The sequence below is a fragment of the Triticum urartu genome, chromosome 3 (genome assembly GCF_003073215.2).
Source record: "Triticum urartu cultivar G1812 chromosome 3, Tu2.1, whole genome shotgun sequence".
In the NCBI taxonomy this organism is placed as follows: Eukaryota; Viridiplantae; Streptophyta; class Magnoliopsida; order Poales; family Poaceae; genus Triticum; species Triticum urartu.
The window spans coordinates 633,442,444-633,462,398 of NC_053024.1; the positions used below are offsets into that span (position 1 = coordinate 633,442,444).

At 44.3% G+C, this 19,955-nt stretch overlaps 1 long non-coding RNA gene across 1 annotated transcript; it reads left to right on the forward strand.

Annotated features, from left to right (window-relative positions):
- Positions 1-18,608: 18,608 nt before the first annotated feature.
- On the forward strand, positions 18,609-19,675 carry LOC125548920. Its single transcript, XR_007301197.1, has 2 exons — positions 18,609-18,737; positions 19,360-19,675. It is a non-coding gene; the product is annotated as an uncharacterized LOC125548920 (long non-coding RNA).
- The last annotated feature ends 280 nt before the right edge of the window (positions 19,676-19,955 follow it).

The window sequence follows — 19,955 nt, forward strand, 5'->3', positions numbered from 1 at the left end:
AGAGTGATCCAAGAATGGATCACAGGACAGCGGTCAAAGTTATCCTTAGTAACTAGTGGACTAAGGAATTTTCTCGATTATGGAGGTGATAAAGAGTTCGATGTAAAGAGCTACGTCGATGCAAGCTTAACACCTATCCAGATAGCTCTGAGTAGAGATGCCGGATACGTATAATGGAGCAACAATTTAGAATAGCTCCAAGTAGAACAGTTATTTGGAATAGCTCCAAATAGAACGTGGTAGCTACATCTAGGAGATGACATAGAGATTTTTAAAGCACACACGGATCTGAAAGGTTCAGACCCGTTGACTAAAACCTCTCTCACAAGCAACATGATCAAACCCAGAACTCATCGAGTGTTAATCACATGGTAATGTGAACTAGATTATTGACTCTAGTAAACTCTTTGGGTGTTAGTCACATGGGGATGTGACCTTGAGTGTTAATCACATGGCGATGTGAACTAGATTATTGACTCTAGTGCAAGTGGGAGACTGTTGGAAATATGCCCTAGAGGCAATAATAAATTGATTATTATTATATTTCCTTGTTCATGATAATCGTTTATTATCCATGCTATAATTGTGTCGATAGGAAACTCAGATACATGTGTGGATACATAGACAACACCATGTCCCTAGTAAGCCTCTAGTTGACTAGCTCGTTGATCAATAGATGGTTACGGTTTCCTGACCATGGACACTGGATGTCATTGATAACGGGATCACATCATTAGGAGAATGATGTGATGGACAAGACCCAATCCTAAGCCTAGCACAAAGATCGTGTAGTTCGTATGCTAAAGCTTTTCTAATGTCAAGTATCATTTCCTTATACCATGAGATTGTGCAACTCCCAGATACCGTAGGAATGCTTTGGGTGTGCCAAACGTCACAACGTAACTGGGTGGCTATAAAGGTACACTACGGGTATCTCCGAAAGTGTCTGTTGGGTTGGCACGAATCGAGACTGGGATTTGTCACTCCGTGTAAACGGAGAGGTATCTCTGGGCCCACTCGGTAGGACATCATCATAATGTGCACAGTGTGATCAAGGAGTTGATCACGGGTTGATGTGTTACGGAACGAGTAAAGAGACTTGCCGGTAACGAGATTGAACAAGGTATCGGGATACCGATGATCGAATCTCGGGCAAGTATCGTACCGCTAGACAAAGGGGATTGTATACGGGATTGATTAAGTCCTTGACATCGTGGTTCATCCGATGAGATCATCATGGAACATGTGGGAGCCAACATGGGTATCCAGATCCCATTGTTGGTTATTGACCGGAGAACGTCTCGGTCATGTCTGCTTGTCTCCCGAACCCGTAGGGTCTACACACTTAAGGCTCGATGACGCTAGGGTTATAAAGGAAGTTTGTATGTGGTTACCGAATGTTGTTCGGAGTCCCGGATGAGATCCCGGACGTCACGAGGAGTTCCGGAATGGTTCGGAGGTAAAGATTTATATATAGGAAATCCTGTTTCGGCCATCGGGACAAGTTTCGGGGTCATCGGTATTGTACCGGGACCACCGGAAGGGTCCCGGGGGCCCACCGGGTGGGGCCACCTGCCCCGGGGGGCCACATGGGCTATAGGGGTGCGCCTTGGCCTACATGGGCCAAGGGCACCAGCCCCAAGGGGCCCATGCGCCTAGGGTTTCACAAAAGGGAAGAGTCCCAATAGTGAAAGGCACCTCCTAGGTGCCTTGGGGGGGAGGGAAACCTCCCTGGCCGCCGCCGCCCCTAGGAGATTGGATCTCCTAGGGCCGGCGCCCCCCCCCCCTTGGCCCTCCTATATATAGTGGGGGAAGGAGGGCTTTTCATCCATGCCTTTGGTTGCCTCCTTCTCCCTCTCCAACACCTCTTCCTCCTCTTCTGCGGTGCTTGGCGAAGCCCTGCAGGATTGCCACGCTCCTCCACCACCACCACGCCGTTGTGCTGCTGCTGGATGGAGTCTTCCTCAACCTCTCCCTCTCTCCTTGCTGGATCAAGGCATGGGATACGTCACCGGGCTGTACATGTGTTGAACGCGGAGGTGCCGTCCTTTCGGCACTAGGATCTCCGGTGATTTGGATCACGATGAGTACGACTCCTTCAACACCGTTCTCTTGAATGCGTACGCTTAGCGATCTACAAGGGTATGTAGATGCACTCTCCTTCCCCTCGTTGCTGGTCTCTCCATAGATAGATCTTGGTGACACGTAGGAAAATTTTGAATTTCTGCTACGTTCCCCAACAATTCTCTGCAAGTACTGAAATAAGTGGTAACAGATAGTTTTGTGATAGGATAATTTGTAACGAGCAACAAGTAACAAAAGTAAATAAAGTGCAGAAAGGTGGCCCAATCCTTTTGTAGCAAAGTACAAGCCTGGACAAACTCTTATATGATGTAAAGCGCTCCCGTGGACACATGGGAATATCGTCAAGCTAGGTTTCATCACGTTCATATGATTCACGTTCGGTACTTTGATAATTTGGTATGTGGGTGGACCAGTGCTTGGGTGCTGCCCTTACTTGGACAAGCATCCCACTTATGATTAACCTCTATTGCAAGCATCCGCAACTACAACAAAAGTATTAAGGTAAACCTAACCATAGCATGAAACATATGGATCCAAATCAGCCCCTTACGAAGCAATGCATAAACTAGGGTTTAAGCTTCTGTCACTCTAGCAACCCATCATCTACTTATTACCTCCCAATGCCTTCCTCTAGGCCCAAATAATGGTGAAGTGTCATGTAGTCGACGTTCACATAACACCACTAGAGGGGAGACAACATACATCTCATCAAAATATCGATCGAATACCAAATTCACATGACTACTAATAGCAAGACTTCTCCCATGTCCTCAGGAACAAAAGTAACTACTCACAAAGCATAAACATGTTAATAATCAGAGGGGTATTAATATGCATATAGGATCTGAACATATGATCTTCCACCAATTAAACCAACTAGCATCAACTACAAGGAGTAATTAACACTACTAGCAACCTACTAGCACCAATCCCGGAGTTAGAGACAAGAATTGGATACAAGAGATGAACTAGGGTTTTGAGATGAGATGGTGCTGATGAAGATGTTGATGGAGATTGCCCTCTCCCGATGAGAGGAGCGTTGGTGATGATGATGGCGATGATTTCCCCCTCCGGGAGGGAAGTTTCCCCGGCAGAATAGCTCTGCCAAAGCCCTATATTGGTTCCTCCTCGTGGCCGTGGAGTTTCGTCCGAGAAGATGGCTTGTGATTTTTTTCCCATCGAAAGACTCCATATAGCAGAAGATGGCCACCGGAGGGCCACCAGGATGCCCACGAGGTAGGGGGCGCGCCCACGGGGGTAGGGCGCACTCCCCACCCTTGTGGGCAGGGTGTCCCCCTGGTGAAGTTCTTGCTCTCAGTATTTTTTATATATTTGGAAAACATCTTCCGTGAAGTTTCAGGACTTTTGGAGTTGTGCAGAATAGGTCTCTAATATTTGCTCCTTTTCCAGCCCAGAATCCCAGCTGCCGGCATTCTCCCTCTTTATGTAAACCTTGTAAAATAAGAGAGAATAGGCATAAGTATTGTGACATAATGTGTAATAACAGCCCATAATGAAATAAATATTGATATAAAAGCATGATGCAAAATGGACGTATCACATTCCAAACTTCTTCAGGCGGTCTTTGAGGTATTTCTCTTGAGATATGAAGATGCCATTGCTTTGCTGACGAATTTGAAGACCAAGAAAGAACTTCAGCTCACCCATCATGGACATCTGATATTGCTCTTGCATCATGTGTCCAAACTCCTCACTTTATCTTTTGTTAGTGCAGCCGAAGATAATGTCATCCACATAGATCTGGCACACAAACAGTCAACCGTCGTATGTCTTCATGAAGAGAGTGGGATCCAGTGAACCAGGTTTGAAGCCTTTGCTCTTCAGGAAGTCTTTGAGTGTGTCATACCAAGCACGAGGGGCTTGTTTGAGGCCATACAGTGCCTTGTTGAGCTTGTAAACCATGCAGGATGTTTTGGATCTTCAAAGCCAGGTGGTTGTGCAACATACACTTCTTCTTCAATCTTGCCATTGAGAAAAGCACTCTTCACATCCATTTGATACAGGAGGATGTTGTGATGGTTGGCATAGGCTAGTAGAATGCGAATGGCTTCAACCCTAGCCACTGGAGTGAATGTTTCATCGAAGTCAATTCCTTCCACTTGAGTATATCCTTGAGCAACGAGACGAGCCTTGTTTCTAACAACTTGACCATGCTCATCTTGTTTGTTGCGATAGATCCATTTTGTGCCTATGATATTGTGCTTGCAAGGATCAGGACGCTTGACCAGTTCCCGCACATTGTTCAGTTCGAACTGTTGAAGCTCTTGTTGCATGGCTTGAATCCACTCAGGTTCCATGAAAGACTTCAGCAACTTTCTTGGGTTCAGATATAGAGACAAATGCAAAGTGCCCACAGAAATTTGCTAGTTGCGTTGCTCTTGACCGAGTAAGGGGACCAGGTGCATTGATGCTATCAATTATCTTCTCAATTTGTACTTCATTCGCAACACGAGGATGAACTGCACGAAGACTTTGCTCTTGCTTCCTCTTCAGCCTGTGCCTCTGAAGGTATGATTTCTCCAGTACCTGTAAGCTTGATGGATTCACTAGGTGGAACTTCATCTAGCACATTTGGCAGGTGCTCTCTTTGCAAGCCGTTAGTCTCACCGAATCGCACATCCACAGTTTCAACCACTTTATAGTGAAAGAGGTTGAAGACTCTGTAGGAGTGTGAATCCTTCCCGTAACCAAGCATAAAACCTTCATGTGCTTTCAGTGCAAATTTTGAAGTGTGATGTGGATCATTGATCCAGCACCTTGCACCAAATACTCTAAAGTAGCTTACGTTTGGCTTCTTACCAGTCAGTAGTTCATATGATGTCTTCTTTAGAAGCTTGTGAAGATAAACACGGTTGATGACATGGCATGCAGTATCAATAGCTTCAGGCCAGAACTTCCTTGGAGTCTTGTATTCATCAAGCATCGTACGAGCCATCTCAATGAGTGTTCTGTTCTTGCGCTCCATGATGCCATTATGGGGACCCCGACTCATAAGTCGTGATCACCGAATGCACGTGTATAGTGATCCCAGAGATCAATGCTCACTGAACACACAGAGGCTGAATAACAAGAGTCTTACATCCATACATATCGTCTTACACAAATTATGACCATTATGGTCAAGTCTTACATAGATAAAGCCACAAGGGCTGAATACCAAATAAACTTAAGCAGCGGAAATCTTCATCGATAGGTAGAACCCATGCCATCTGCCTTACCCTACAGGCATTCTGGCTGGGAAACGTCCTAGTTCGCATGTTCGTCTCCAAAGAACTCTTCATCGAACTCCTATTCTTCCATGCCTGGCCAATTAAATAACCAGTGGCAAGCCAATGAGTACTTTGAATGTACTCGCAAGCAACCCATGTTTTGGCTCAAGATACAACAATGCATGACATAGGTAAATTTTTGCAGAAAGCAAATTTTGTTGCGTTATGACATGTCTAATAATTGGTAAATCATGCATCGTATGAATTCAAGTAACCATAGGGACTGGTTACATATATCAACATAAAGGGAGTGGGCTCCAACCCAACTCATCCATATCAAGTCCTTTGACTTGACCCAAGTAGTTCTTCCCACACACACTGGTTTGTAAACAAGTGGACGTAGCCCAAGAGCGGTTACCCAACTATCCTTGACCGTGGACACGGCTATTCGAATAGTTTTACACTCTGCAGAGGTTGCACACTTTACCCACAAGATCCGGGGAACTTCCGTGTCATCCATGACCCGCAGTACCTCAAGTACCCGGGGTAAGCACACGATCACTATCTTTCCCTAGACGACACTAACATAGAGTCCACTCGATTGGTAGTAACCCCCATGCCCAACATTATCACATAACACTTTCGTGGAGCCATGCTCCATAATCATCTCACATCACAAGCACGGGGTACCAACGGTGTGTTCGGTGCCCTGTGAAAACAGTCATGGCCGCCCTACCTGGCATGACCCCATCCCGTGAGAGTGCAACAACAACTCTCCCGTCACTAGTAATGCGGGCTCCAAGCTAGTATCGACCTAGGTAATCAATAATGCTCTTTCCCATATAAGGGTAGAGTGGTTGCGCATGTAAGGTTGGAATAACGGTCACAACTTAAACCAATCTGTTTTAGAAACAACACACACACTTGCCTCGGTACACCACTTCTTCATCAAGAGGTTACCCAACTCATTATCTCCTTCGGGCATAAGTTGCACCCGATAGGGCTTTTGAAAAGTCTTTTGAAAACAATCTTGCTCCCATCACCATGCATATTCCTGTCCCTTTTTGCGTAGCAACTACTTTAGCATCCTATCTACTCCCACCAGCATAACCCTCATAGGAAGGTAGGGTCATGCATAATGCAAGTATCAACAAGGAAGTAACAGAGGCAACCCATCAAGGTGGTTACCACCTCATCATGATTCCGTTGCAACAACAATATGGTGCTATATGACATGCATAAAAAGGGTTTCTTAGACATGGTCAAAGGGATGCTTGCCTGGTTCATCAGAGTCTTCAAATCTTCTAGTCCATCTCCGAGTATTCCGTCTACTTCGTCAACTAACGTCGGAAACAAACATAGTAAGCAACACAACAAGGCAGAAAATAAAAGTGCTCCAAAAATATTAATTGGACTTTTCTAGGATACCTTTGGTCATATGAGGAATGACCAAAGTGGTTTCATTGGGATTGGGTCAGTGGATATTTCTGAACATTTCAATATGATGGAATCAATGGATTTATGGATTTGCAAGAAGTGTACAGAAATATATTTTTGAAAAATGAGCAGAGGCACCCATTTAACAAAGGATTATTTTAGAAGCATCTAGGATTTGGTTTCACTAGATTTGGAGTCAAAATGAATATTCTATGGATTTGCAAAGTTGACAAACATGAAGAAATGGCTCATTATTTTGTAGGGCACATAAAGTATTAATAAAAATGTTCATAACCTAAGTTATGAACTTAGATATATCTGAAAATTTGAATCATGGCATTTAGATCAAATTTGAGCTCTTTGTGATTTTCTAAAGTTCATCACAGAAATGAAAAATGGGGTTTTAATAAATATTTCTGAAGAGAAAGTTTCTGGAAAAATGTGCAAATAGCACCATGTGATAGATAAGGATTTATGGATCCCCTAGAAATTTGAATCATCAAATTTGGAGTTAATTTGAATATTTGGGAGATTTTACAAATTTCTAGAAAAAGAAAAAGACAAAGGAAGTGGGGGTTATACCTATACCGCGCACCAAGCGCAGCATAGCGCCTCAGCGCACTGGGCTGGCCCAGCGGCTCGGCCACGCGGACGACAGGGCGACGTCGAAGGCGCCCAGGCGGAGTACGCCTTCGCTGCGGGGATGTGGGAGAAGCCGAACACGCCTCCACTTGCCAGCGTGGCCCGGTGGCTGGGCCACTGACGAGCGGGGCCCGCCTGCAGGTTCGTCCTCAACCTCCCGCACGGGCGCGAAGGGAGACAGAGGAGGCGTTCGACGCCGGCCGCCGGCGCTACAGGGCGTCTCCAGCGATGCTCCGCCCACCGGCATGCTCAGCGGAGAGACACGAGCCAGGGAGACCCCACCACAGGTGCATACGTCACCGGATGGGAGTAGGGCTTCGCCCGCGGCGGACAGTGGCGTCGGGCGAGAGGGGTTGCGGGGTTGCAGGGCACTAGAGGAGGTAAAAGGCGGAGGAGCCTCGCCGGTGTGTGGTGGCTCCATTGGTGTCCAAAGGAGGGGAGGGGAGGCTTCGGTTTGCGGGAATTTGGGCGGAGAGCGACAGCGGCACTCCGGCCATGGAGGGAGTAGGACGGCACGAGAGGAGGTGCAGGTTGGTCCAGGGGGTGCATGGGAGAGAGAGAGAGGGAGAAAAGGAGCTCCATAGGGATGTCAGGGGCGGCCTTATATGGTGGGGCCACGGCTCACCATGGACGCGGCCTACGGGCACCCGCGAAAATGGCCGCTGTGGCCACGGGAGGAGGCTCGGGTTTGTTTGTGGTGCTTGTAGGCGTGGTCCAAGTCGGGGAAGAAGCAAAGGGGGAGCGGGGCGTTCTCTAGGAGGGTCCCGAGCTCGTGCGCCCATTGGCCGAGCCGGGCGGCGTTGGGCACGGGCAACAGGGGGTGAGAGAGAGGGGAAGAGGAGGGGGCCTGCATGGCTGTCGTGTTGTGGACGCCGAGGACCTCGACTGGCGTGAGGGAGAGGCTCGAGGTGGTCGGGGGATGCGGCGTCAACGGTCGGGAGTGCGATGATGTACTCCAGAGCGCGTCTTTAGCCGGCGTCAGCGGCTTTTTCGCGCGCACCAGCGCGTCCACTTGTGTCTGGCAGCTGCATGGGGGAGTAAACAATGTTGAAATGGCATCAGATGCCCTGGGGATCCACTAGAGGAGAGAGGGGGTTGAGAGAGAGTGGGAATGATGATGTCCAGAGAAGAAAAATGGGTCTCTGCCCCCCCCCAATCATTTCTCCTTGGGCAGCAAGGCATGCAGGAGGTAGGGGAGGAGCAGGTGAGGCCGTGGGAAAAGCTTCAGCTCATGTAGATTAGTGGAAGGGGTTGAAACTTGCATTTTGAAATTCTGCCAGAAGGTGTTTGATGTAGGTTTGGGCAAGAAATTTAATTTCACTTGACATGAAACTTAACAGGATGAAATGGTACATAGAAGTAGAGTGTTCCACCAAGTTTGAGCTCATTTGGGCAAAGTAGCCAATGTAGCTTTGGTAAACTCTGGAAATCAGCAGAAATGGCTTTACCAAGATTTAGTCATGCAAATCTATTCTCCTTGATGCACCACTTGGTGTAGTGTCATCATTTGAGGACTTGAACATGTCCACAAAAATTTATATCACAAGGACACACTTGGCAATGTAGAGTTGTTCAAATTTGGTTCTGGGCAGAAAGGGTTTTAGAACACTTTGATCATGATATCCTTCTCTCCAACTTGTGCCATTTGGTCTAGATGCATTATTACACCATTTGAGCATGTGCACCATGTTTGAGAGCATTTGGACATGTTTAGCAGTGCAAAGTTGTTCAAACTTGAAAAAGGACGGAAATGGTTTTGAGAGGGTTTGGTGGGGCTATATTGTTCTCCATGACATGAGACTTTGTAGGATCCTCAAGTAGGTCATTTTGGATATGATAGAATTTTCCTGTATGTAATGGAAAATATTTTCTTTGTAAACATTTCAAAAGCTTGAAATGTCCAGAAATAGTTTTTGAGGGATTTGACCAATAATTTGAACATGACCATGTGTTGAAACTCTTATATATGGACACTATATGTCCATTGAGCTTCCCTAAATTTTCTCAAATATTTTTGAAACATTAAAATAATTTTAACCTATTAAAGACCATTTCTGGCCTTAAGAAAAAGCCTTTAAATAAAATAGGAAAATAACTTTTAAAATTATATTTTTGTGGTTTATGGGAGCCCTATACCTAATAGGTTTCAAATATACTTTTTGAAAGATTTTTCAAACGCTTAATTAAGTACTTGTAGTTCAAGTCTCAATTCAGGGGTTTTTGGAAAACCTAATTTAGAAAATTCTTTTTGGCCAAAATATTTTTGCAAGAAACTGTTTTTGTGTCCTACACACATGGCATGATCATTGGGCAAGGTTTTGGATCAAGGAGAAGGAGTATAAGAGTTGGAGGATTTATTTGATTTTTAGAGCACTTGCAACCAACACACAAAAATCAAATCAAGCAAAGACCTAAACACTCAAAAGTTTTTGAAAAACCACATTTTATCATGATTTATTAGCTTAAGTGTTGTGGCATGAAAATCAGGGTGTGACAGCCATTCTGCTAAGGTGTGTATGGAGCTGAGAATTCGTGAGTGGTGCCCAATGTATGAAGATAAGTGTCGAGGCCAGTGTTCTTGAACTCTATGCCGTTGTCACTTCTTATGTGCTTGATCTTGATGCAATAGTTTGTCATGGCACGATTGGCGAATCGTCTGAAGACATCCTGCACTTCAATCTTGTAGAGAATTATATGCACCCAGGTATATCTAGAGTAATCATCAACAATAACGAAGCCATAGAGGCAAGCAGTAGTAGTAAGAGTGGAGTAATGAGTAGGGCCGAATAGGTCCATGTGAAGCAGCTCGAAGGGACGTGATGTAGTCATGATTGTCTTCGAAGGATGGTTGGGCCTAGGCATCTTCGAGGCTTCGCAGGCACCGCACAGATGATCCTTTTTGAACTTGACGCCCTTGATGCCTACGACATGCTTCTTCTTCGCGAGAGTGTAAAAGTTCCTCATGCCAGCATGCCCTAGCCTCCGATGCCAGAGCCAGCACTCTGAAGCTTTTGCGAGAAGACATACTGCCAACTTTGGTCCTACTGAGAAATCTACCATGTACAGATCACCTTTTAGGTACCCTTCAAAGACTAGAGACTTGTCAGATTCCATTAGCACAAGGCAACTATATTTTCCAAATATCACAATCATGTTCAAGTCACAAAGCATTGAGACAGACATTAAGTTGAAACCAAGGGATTCAACAAGCATTACTTTATCCATGTGCTGATCCTTTGAGATTGCAACTCTACCTAGACCCAATACCTTGCTTTTACCAGTGTCGGCAAATGTGATATGACTGTTGTCAGATGGACGTAAGGTTGAGTCCATGAGAAGACTTCGATCGCCAGTCATGTGGTTAGTGCATCCACTATCAATAATCCATTCTGAAGCAGCTGGTGTCATACCCTTGGCAACACGTGCCATGAAGCAGTAGGTGGGTGTAGAGTCATCTTCGTTAGCATCAGCGTTGGTGACACTACAAGAAATATGTCAACTTATGACCTTCTGTCAGTGACCCTCGAAGAATTGGTTATAAATTTATGACCATTTTAGACCAATTGGTCAAAAGCTGTCTGGGGGGCTCTAAACCCTAAACCATAACGACCATTTTGGTCAGAAAGGTCATAATTTCATTAGAGGAAATGGTCATAAAGCAAACAACGCTAGTTCGCTGCCTTATTTCTAGTTGTTAACGACCAATATAGATGGTCATAGCCTTGTAAATTGTGGTGGGTTGCTATGACTAGGCGCCACCTCATCAGTTTTGCCTATGTGTCATGTCCATGTGGCAGTTTTTGCCCTAGGTTGTGAAGCAACCTATATTTCTGTCATTCCCAAAATTCCCAAAAAAATCTCATAAATTTTTTGGGTCATATCTTCATCAAATATGTAAAAGTCCTTCCTTGCCTAGTTCAAAACTAATTCAACAATATTCATTTTCCTATTTTGTTCACAACAACACTTTATGAAGGAAGTGCTATTTATATATTCTTGATTGCCCTAGGAATTTTTGGGCACTCTTTTCTATCGAAATCATTACCGCATGACAAAATTCAGCACCATTTGCCTAGCAAATCTTCCTCGGCAAATTTCCAAAGTTTTTGTCCACCTAGAAGCATTGTGAAGGAAGTACCTTTGTTATATCTCGAAATGACATGAAATTTATACAGTTCCTTCATATGCCCAAATTATCACCCTTCTCCAAATTGCAGCTGAGTCAAATCATCTATGTGAGCCCAGGTTCAATTTATATTTTATGGCCAAATTGGCACGTTGCAAAGCAAGTGTTATATAGACCCCTCCTATTACCCTCAAACTTTTCTGGGACTCTTCCATACCCAAATCATTGCCACATGATAATATTTAGCTCAATTTTCAAAGTAAATCTTTCTCAAGAAATTTCCAAAGTTTCTACCTCGAGAGAAGCTTTGTGAAGTAAGTACTAGCTAGGCTTACCCAAATGATATGAAAATTTACCAGCGCATGACCATACCTATGTAACTTACCTACACCAATTTTTAGCTCCTTTAATTCATCCAATCTCTCTCACTAGTTTTCCCAAGTTTTTGTCCATAGAAGAGCATTGTGAAGGAAGTACTACTTTGGCATGTCCAAATGGTATCAATTTTCTACAATGCTTTCATATGCCCAAATAACCATCCTCCACTAAATTTCAGCTCAATCCATTCATTATTTTGAGCCCAGCTTCAACATTCATATTTTTGTCTAGTGTGATACTTTGCAAAGTAAGTACCACCTAGGATCCTCCTTTTGAGATAAAAATTTGTGAAGACATTCTCCTTAGTAGATGATCATCCTCAGCCAAAACTCACGCCCATTGGCCATGTGCATTTCCCGTACCGCTAATCAAACACTTGGCTGCTTATTCATGTTTGAGCATCGATCGGTCTCCTCGTGAGAATCTTATGTTGTGATTTTATTCCTATCACCTACCTGGGGAGTGCCCAACCCACTAGACATGCCTAGGCTGCCCAGAACACATGGCAACGCCACGGTCACGCGGTGACCACGCGGCGGGCATGCGAGTTTACGTGCTCTAGAGTTGGGGGCCTCAGCCACCGCCCAAACCTCGACGTATCGCCACCAAACCATGTATTTATGATTAAATAGGTACTTATGTAACTAGAAATGATTTTTGGACAAAATAAATAGCAAACTATGAGGCAGCTGCAGTTCAAATTTGACCCACTTCCTGCTGAATCGGCGGGAATTTGTCTTTTTCACCATAGGTGGATCAAAACTTTTGACACCCAACCATTTTGTCAATTGTGCATTATATATGGCCTAGTATTTTATAAAATTGATTAGGTCCAATTTTGCAACAAATATATGGTAGGTCCTTCACAAAAAAACTCATTTTGGGCACTCAGAAAAATGGAAAATGAATTTTTCGTGCAAAGAAAATGAAAAATTCCTTAGGCCACATTGTTTGGAATTCCAAGATGCACCCTTGTGCACAATATGAGATCGTTTGAACAAACTATGCCATGAATGTGGCCATAAGATTGATCATTTGGCTTGAAAGTCATGAATCTTCACGCATGATAGCTCATTTCTGAGAACACTTTTTAAAAAGAATTGCCGTATTACAAGTTTATTATTTTTCCTGGGAACTTGGCCATATATAATGACACAATGCGAAGGTTTCCCAATTTTTTGATTTTTTGAACTTTTTATGCCCGTTTCAAAATGCGGGCAAAACGGCGGGAATGACCGTTCCTAGCTAGTGGCTGAATCTTGATTTTTTTTGTGTGTTTCTCTGATTAAATAGATACTTATGTACCTAGAAATTATTTTTGGAGAAAATAAAGAGCAAACTACGAGGTAGCTACAGTTTAAATTTGACCCGCTTCCTACTGAACCGGCAGGAATTTGTCTTTTTCACAAGAGGTGGATCAAAACTTTTGACACCCAAACATTTGGTCAATTGTGCATTAAATATGTCCTAATATTTTATAAAATTGATTTGGTGCAATTTTGCAACAATTATTTGGGAGGTCCTTCACAAAAAAACCTCCTTTTGGGCACTCGAAAAATGGAAAATGGTTTTTTCGTCCAAAGAAAATGGAAACTTCCTTAGGCAACATTGTTTGCCATTCCAATATGCACCCTTGTGCACAATATGAGATCATTTGAACAAACTATGCCATGAATGTGGCCATAAGATTGATCATTTGGCTTGAAAGCCATGAATCTTCATGCATGATAGCTCATTTCTGAGAACACTTTTTTAAAAGATTTGCCGTATTGCAAGTTTATTATTTTTCCTGGGAACTTGGCCATATATAATGACACAATGCGAAGGTTTCCCAATTTTTTGATTTTTTGAACTTTTTATGCCCGTTTCAAAATGCGGGCAAAACGGCGGGAATGACCGTTCCTAGCTAGTGGCTGAATCTTGATTTTTTTTGTGTGTTTCTCTGATTAAATAGATACTTATGTACCTAGAAATGATTTTTGGAGAAAATAAAGAGCAAACTACGAGGTAGCTACAGTTTAAATTTGACCCGCTTCCTACTGAATCGGCAGGAATTTGTCTTTTTCACAAGAGGTGGATCAAAACTTTTGACACCCAAACATTTGGTCAATTGTGCATTAAATATGTCCTAATATTTTATAAAATTGATTTGGTGCAATTTTGCAACAATTATTTGGGAGGTCCTTCACAAAAAAACCTCCTTTTGGGCACTCGAAAAATGGAAAATGGTTTTTTCGTCCAAAGAAAATGGAAACTTCCTTAGGCAACATTGTTTGCCATTCCAATATGCACCCTTGTGCACAATATGAGATCATTTGAACAAACTATGCCATGAATGTGGCCATAAGATTGATCATTTGGCTTGAAAGCCATTGATCTCCATACGTGATAGCTCGTTTCTGAGAACACTTTTTTAAAATAATTGCCGTATTACAAGTTTGTTATTTTTCTTGGGAACTTAGCCACATATAATGACACAATGCGGAGGTTTCCCAATTTTTTGATTTTTTTTGAAATTTTTATGCCCGTTTCAAAATGTGGTCAAAACGGCGGGAATGACCGTTCCTAGCTAGAGGTTGAATCTTGGAATTTTTTTGGTGTTTCTCTGATTAAATAGATACTTATGTACCTAGAAATGATTTTTGGAAAAAATAAAGAGCAAACTATGAGGCAGCTGCAGTTCAAATTTGACCCGCTTCCAGCTGAATCGGCAGGAATTTGTCTTTTTAACGAGAGGTGGATCAAAGCTTCTGACACTCAACCATTTGGTCAATTGTGCATTAAATATGTCCTAGTATTTTAGAAAAATAATTCGGTCCGCTTTTGCAACAAATATATGGTAGGTCCTTCACAAAAAAAACTCATTTTGGGCACTCAAAAAATGGAAAATGAATTTTTCGTCCAAAAAAATGTATTTTTTAGGCAACATTGTTTGCCATTCCAAGATGCACCTTTGTGCAAAGAATGATATAATTTGAACAAATTATGCCATTCCAAAATGCACCCTTGTGCAAGAAATATAATAGAAACAAATAGAAAAACACAATTATGTATGCTTTGTTCTCATTGGTTGAAATGTTTGTGCCATGGATTGATGACATGGCATCCATCCATCCATCCATCCACCCATCCCATTTATCTATAGAAAAAAAGAGAGAGAAAGAAAAAGAACCCTATCCCCTCCCACCCCCGGGCAGCCCAACCACCCAAACCCTATCGCCTCCCACTCCATCGCCGCCACCCTCTTCTCCCCAGATCCATCGCCGCCGCCCCCTTCTCCCCCCTCACCGCGCACGCTCAAGCCGCTCGCCGCCACCACGCTCCTCCACCTCCAGGCGACGCCGAGCCCGTGTTCTCCCTCCCCAAGATCGCGCCGGAGCCCGCGGTCCTCTTGCACCTACAACTCAGCTCTCCTCCTCCCCTTCCAGATCGCGCCACCACCATCACCCCGCCTTCCAGATCCGACGCCATCCCCACCCACCACCGCCACGCCACCCACCGTCGACCTCGTCTCCTCCATCCCCCTCCCCTCACCTTCCCCATATCCACTAGTCTAGGCAGGGCCATGGCGTTCCCCCTCCTCCTCTCTGCTAGGGTTAGGATTTCCACTTAACCCTCCCCTGATCTGGCAGCCACCGGCGACCTCCCTGCCCGTCTCCAGTATCCCCCACCGGTGCTGTCCCCACCCTCGATGCCCTCGCCCCGGGTGGCGCAACACCCTCTTCCCCTCCCCCACTCTCTTCCCTTGGCGCGCCCCACCCCAAACCCTACCCACAACCGCCGCCGTGCTCCATCACCAGCGACCTTGCCGCCGCCGCCCCTATCCCCTCGCCCTATCTCCATACCCGCGACACCGAGCCGGACGGGAGGAGCTACCGCCCCACAGCACGCTCGCGCCGGTACGTACAGGCGGTGCCCTGCTGGATCTGAACAAGAACACCGAGTGGTTCATGTACCTGGCGTTCCTAGATCCATCCGCCCCACCCTCTGCTCACCCTATCTCCCTCGGTGTCGGGGCATCCAAATCGAGCAGGTCAGGTGCCGGCGCTCCACGATCTCCATGCGATGCGCCGGCGAGGCGACGGTGATGCTTGTGGTGGACGCCTCCGCCGTCTTCCACTGACACACAGTCGCGCCCTCCGACGCCGCTCTTCCACGCGACGAGAGGCCTGGGTGCCGCTCGGCTGGGATAGAACCCCGCGCTCGACGATGCCATGGACATGGAGGTCTTCAAGGTACCCTCTTTCTCTCCTTCTCTGTCCCTCACCTCCAATACTTGCCACTGAGCTCGTGACAACGCCATGTCTCACTTGGGCCCTCTGATGCTTGCTCGCTACGGTCTCTCGATGAACACAATTGCTTACTCCTAAATCCCTAATTCCTAGGGTTTACTCTTGCTGTTCTACATACTTTCATGTACCACTATCATACTCCAGGCTTGCTTAGAATTGCAATTCCGCGCTTAGAATCATGACACCATCGAGTCATAGGGACATCTCAACTTCTGAACAAAAAAACATTATTGTTTGCTGCATTGCATATACCATTACAGTTCTTGATTGAGTTTTGGACTTGCGTAATTCCATCATCAGGGGAAGCTGATACCCACACAGCCAGCTCGTGCTCACTGTGTTTGACCGCCAACTCGTGCTCTACTGCGACGAGTACCGATGCCCACACAGGTATGACCTGCGTGCCCCCCATGACCTTGCACCGGTGCTATGTGCGTGAGCGCGCGCGCTTGCTGCAATGTCGGGTGCGGTGGTGTGCTGCAAACTTGCGATGGGGGCGGCCAGGTGGTGCGTGGCCGTGTGTGTGGCGATATATGGAGCTCCGGAGATTCCTATTGGATTGCCGAGACTTGGTCTTGGTTCTGCCGTTGGCGTGTTGTCTTTGCTCTAGTCTGGTTAAAACTGTGTGATTAGACTAGTAGCATCAGCTCTTTATCTGGAAAAAGAATACTATCAAGTCCTTAGCTAGCTAGCTAACTAGTACAAGCTGCAACCCAATAGGAACAGTAGCTTTCATGCACACATCTAGCTAGCTAATTAGTAATTACACTACTAGTATTCAGAAACAACTTCACTTTGAAACTCTGAATCACTTCTCCCTGACAGACACTTCACCAAAATGTATCCTGTTCCAAACTCTTATTTGTATCATTATTTACCGAATGTTATTTTATTATTTTTGTTGAACTAATCTTGTCTGAATCATCCCTCTTCTGTAGGTCTTTATGAAGCTTTGGAACTGAGGGACGGTGGATCTGACTACTTGGGAAAGGGTGTTTCCAAGGTTCCATTTGAGCGAATTTTATATTAGCATGAATAACAAATTCCCGGGCTACAGTCTTAAAGTAATTCTGTTACCTAGTTAGTGTTTGGAAGCAGCTGGAGTGAATGTGAGAAAAGTTGAACAGCTTACACATTTTCCTAAAATGGTATAGCTTAATTTGTTTTTTAGCTACTGCAGCATTTCTTGAAATGATTTTTATTCTAAGCATTTTTGTCATACTCAATAAGCTAGTTCCTGAATCAAATTTGATAACGAAATGTTTCTGTAGCAAGCTATAGTTAATTAGTTGGCAAGTGTGATGTCCATTCACGCCTCCTCTGTTTTTTGCAGGTCTGGCAGCACCGCCGTGTCGACGACGAAGGTGGTGACCGTGGCAGCGAGCGGCGCAAGTTGGTGGCTGCGGGACTCGACGGCACGGCTCATATATGCGCGAGCTGGGCATTACTTTGAGTTCATATATGTGCTTGTCACTCCATAGGTTATAGTGATTCCCTCTGTTTCCTTATATGTTCTTGTAGTTTGGTTGCTTTCCTGTTCATGCATGTTTGTACAGCTATATATAGTTATGCTGTGAATCTGTCATGCATGTATTGAAATGCAGGAAATGTTTAATACATGTTCACTCTCAGTTGGGATATTGAATTGTACATAGTTATGTGATTCATGTCTGCTTCTTATCTTATTAAGTGATTATCTTTATGTCCTTGCTACCAGTAGGATGGTTAATAGCTTGTTTTGTAGTTCTCTACTTTATGCAAATAGCTTCTTATAAGGCAATATAATTGGTTGTTTTGTGCTGCTGGCCTAATTAAACATGATCAGTATGTATACTTGTTTGAGATAGACATTTCATGCATGTTTATGAGGTACGAATTCTACATATGTCACAAAATATTGGTGGCAAAGTGTCTTCTTATCTTTATATTTACTTAGCTAAAATCTTAGAGTAACAATAACTGTACTTGACAAGTAAACATTAGCATCTTAAATGATCATCTTAAATGATTAGCTAAAATGATGTAGGAGTAGTAGAAACTTCATGGTTGATCCTGATTGCTGAACATGGGAGATGCATCTTCTTTTGCATATCAATTACATAGTAGTACTATATAATGCTTGCCGATGTGGTACATTCAATACTGGCAGCACTGGCCATTAATTACACTGGCCATTTTACGCCAGGCTTTAGATTCTGCCAGCCAGATCCGTTGACCCGCGGTTTGATTCGTGGCGTGCGAGATTTGTTCCTGGGCTGACGTGGTTGTTTGCCGGTGTGATTTTCGCAGGCCTTGGACAAGATCAGTATGGTGCCGATGGAGGCCCTCGCCGCCGGCGCCGATGTGTCCATGATTGGGCAGTTTGGTGTTGGCTTCTACTCCGCCTACCTTGTTGCCGAGAGGGTCGTCCTCACCATGAAGCACAACAATGATGGGCAGTACGTGTGGGAGTCCCAGGCCGGTAGCTCCTTCACCGTCACTCATGATACGTTTGGGGAGCAGCTCGGCAGGGGTACCAAGATGGTCCTCTACCTCAAGGACGACTAGGTATGCAGTCCAATCCTCCTATACTGTGATGGCTTACTCTTCATGTCTTGATGTGGTTCTCTTCTTAGTGTAGCTGTATTAGACTCACTATGAGATGTCCACTCTTGTTTTGTTAAAAAACATGAACTGTTAAGTCATCTATTCATGGCCGTTGCTTTTGTTCAGTATATATGTGTGCTTTCTGATTTGTATGCGTAGGGTGGTTATAGGTTGCTGTGATGAATATAAATATTAACAAGTGCTCATGCATGCCGGTATAATAGAGCTAGTTGTATGTGCTCATTACCTTCCTGTTGTCACTTTGTCAGCATCAATCCAATCCAACCCAGCCCAATGAATCTAACCTGCTCGTTTAGTTCTCGCCATCGGTGGTAGCCAACAACTAACCGATCTTAGCTGCTGCTGGCTGTTTGGCATCCTATGTATTTTTTGCTGCTAGTCTCAGAAATAATGCATAAATGGCATCAAAACTGCTTCATGCTATCTCTCGGGCAAAGTAGATGCTAGTTTGGTTACTATCTGTACATCATTAGGTCTACTTGATGCAAGTCTCTATTTTTTGTTTGTTCTCTTTTTTGTTTGTCTCTCTTTGACATATTGCTTTTTCTTTTTGAATGTGCAGGTTATTTGCATCTTGATTAGGAGATGATGGTGATCATCTTTTGTTGCGGGGAACCTGTTAGATAAAGTTTATGTGATTTGAACCTGCAAGATACAGTTCTGTATAATGTTGTGTGAGATAAAAGTTATGTACTTGTGAACATAGGAGATAAGTTATTGATATGTGTTGGTCTGTCTAATGTTATGTGAGACAAAGTTGTGTGAGAAAGTTTTCTATACTTGTGTTATTACTGTGGGAAAGAAGTACTGTTACTATACTGATTTGAGAATATTGGCTGTAAATAAAAGAGGGCTTGGCCAACTATTGGATTGTAAAACGGCCCTGTCCAGAATTTATATTGCACTCAATACTTGGGCTCTAAAAAGGCCATGGCCCAAACTATGTTGGACTTGTTTCTAAAAAGAGCAATATAAATTTCAGATTCTAAAAGGGTTGAGGCCCCAAAAAAATGGATTGTAAAAGACTGCATCTCAGAAAAAAAAAGTCCTAATTGTTGGGCCAGGCCTATTTAGCTAATCAAAGCACAGGGAAAAAATAAATTAAATGGGCTGAATTAATGGGCTCGGCCCATGTAAAACGCCGAATTGGACATGGCT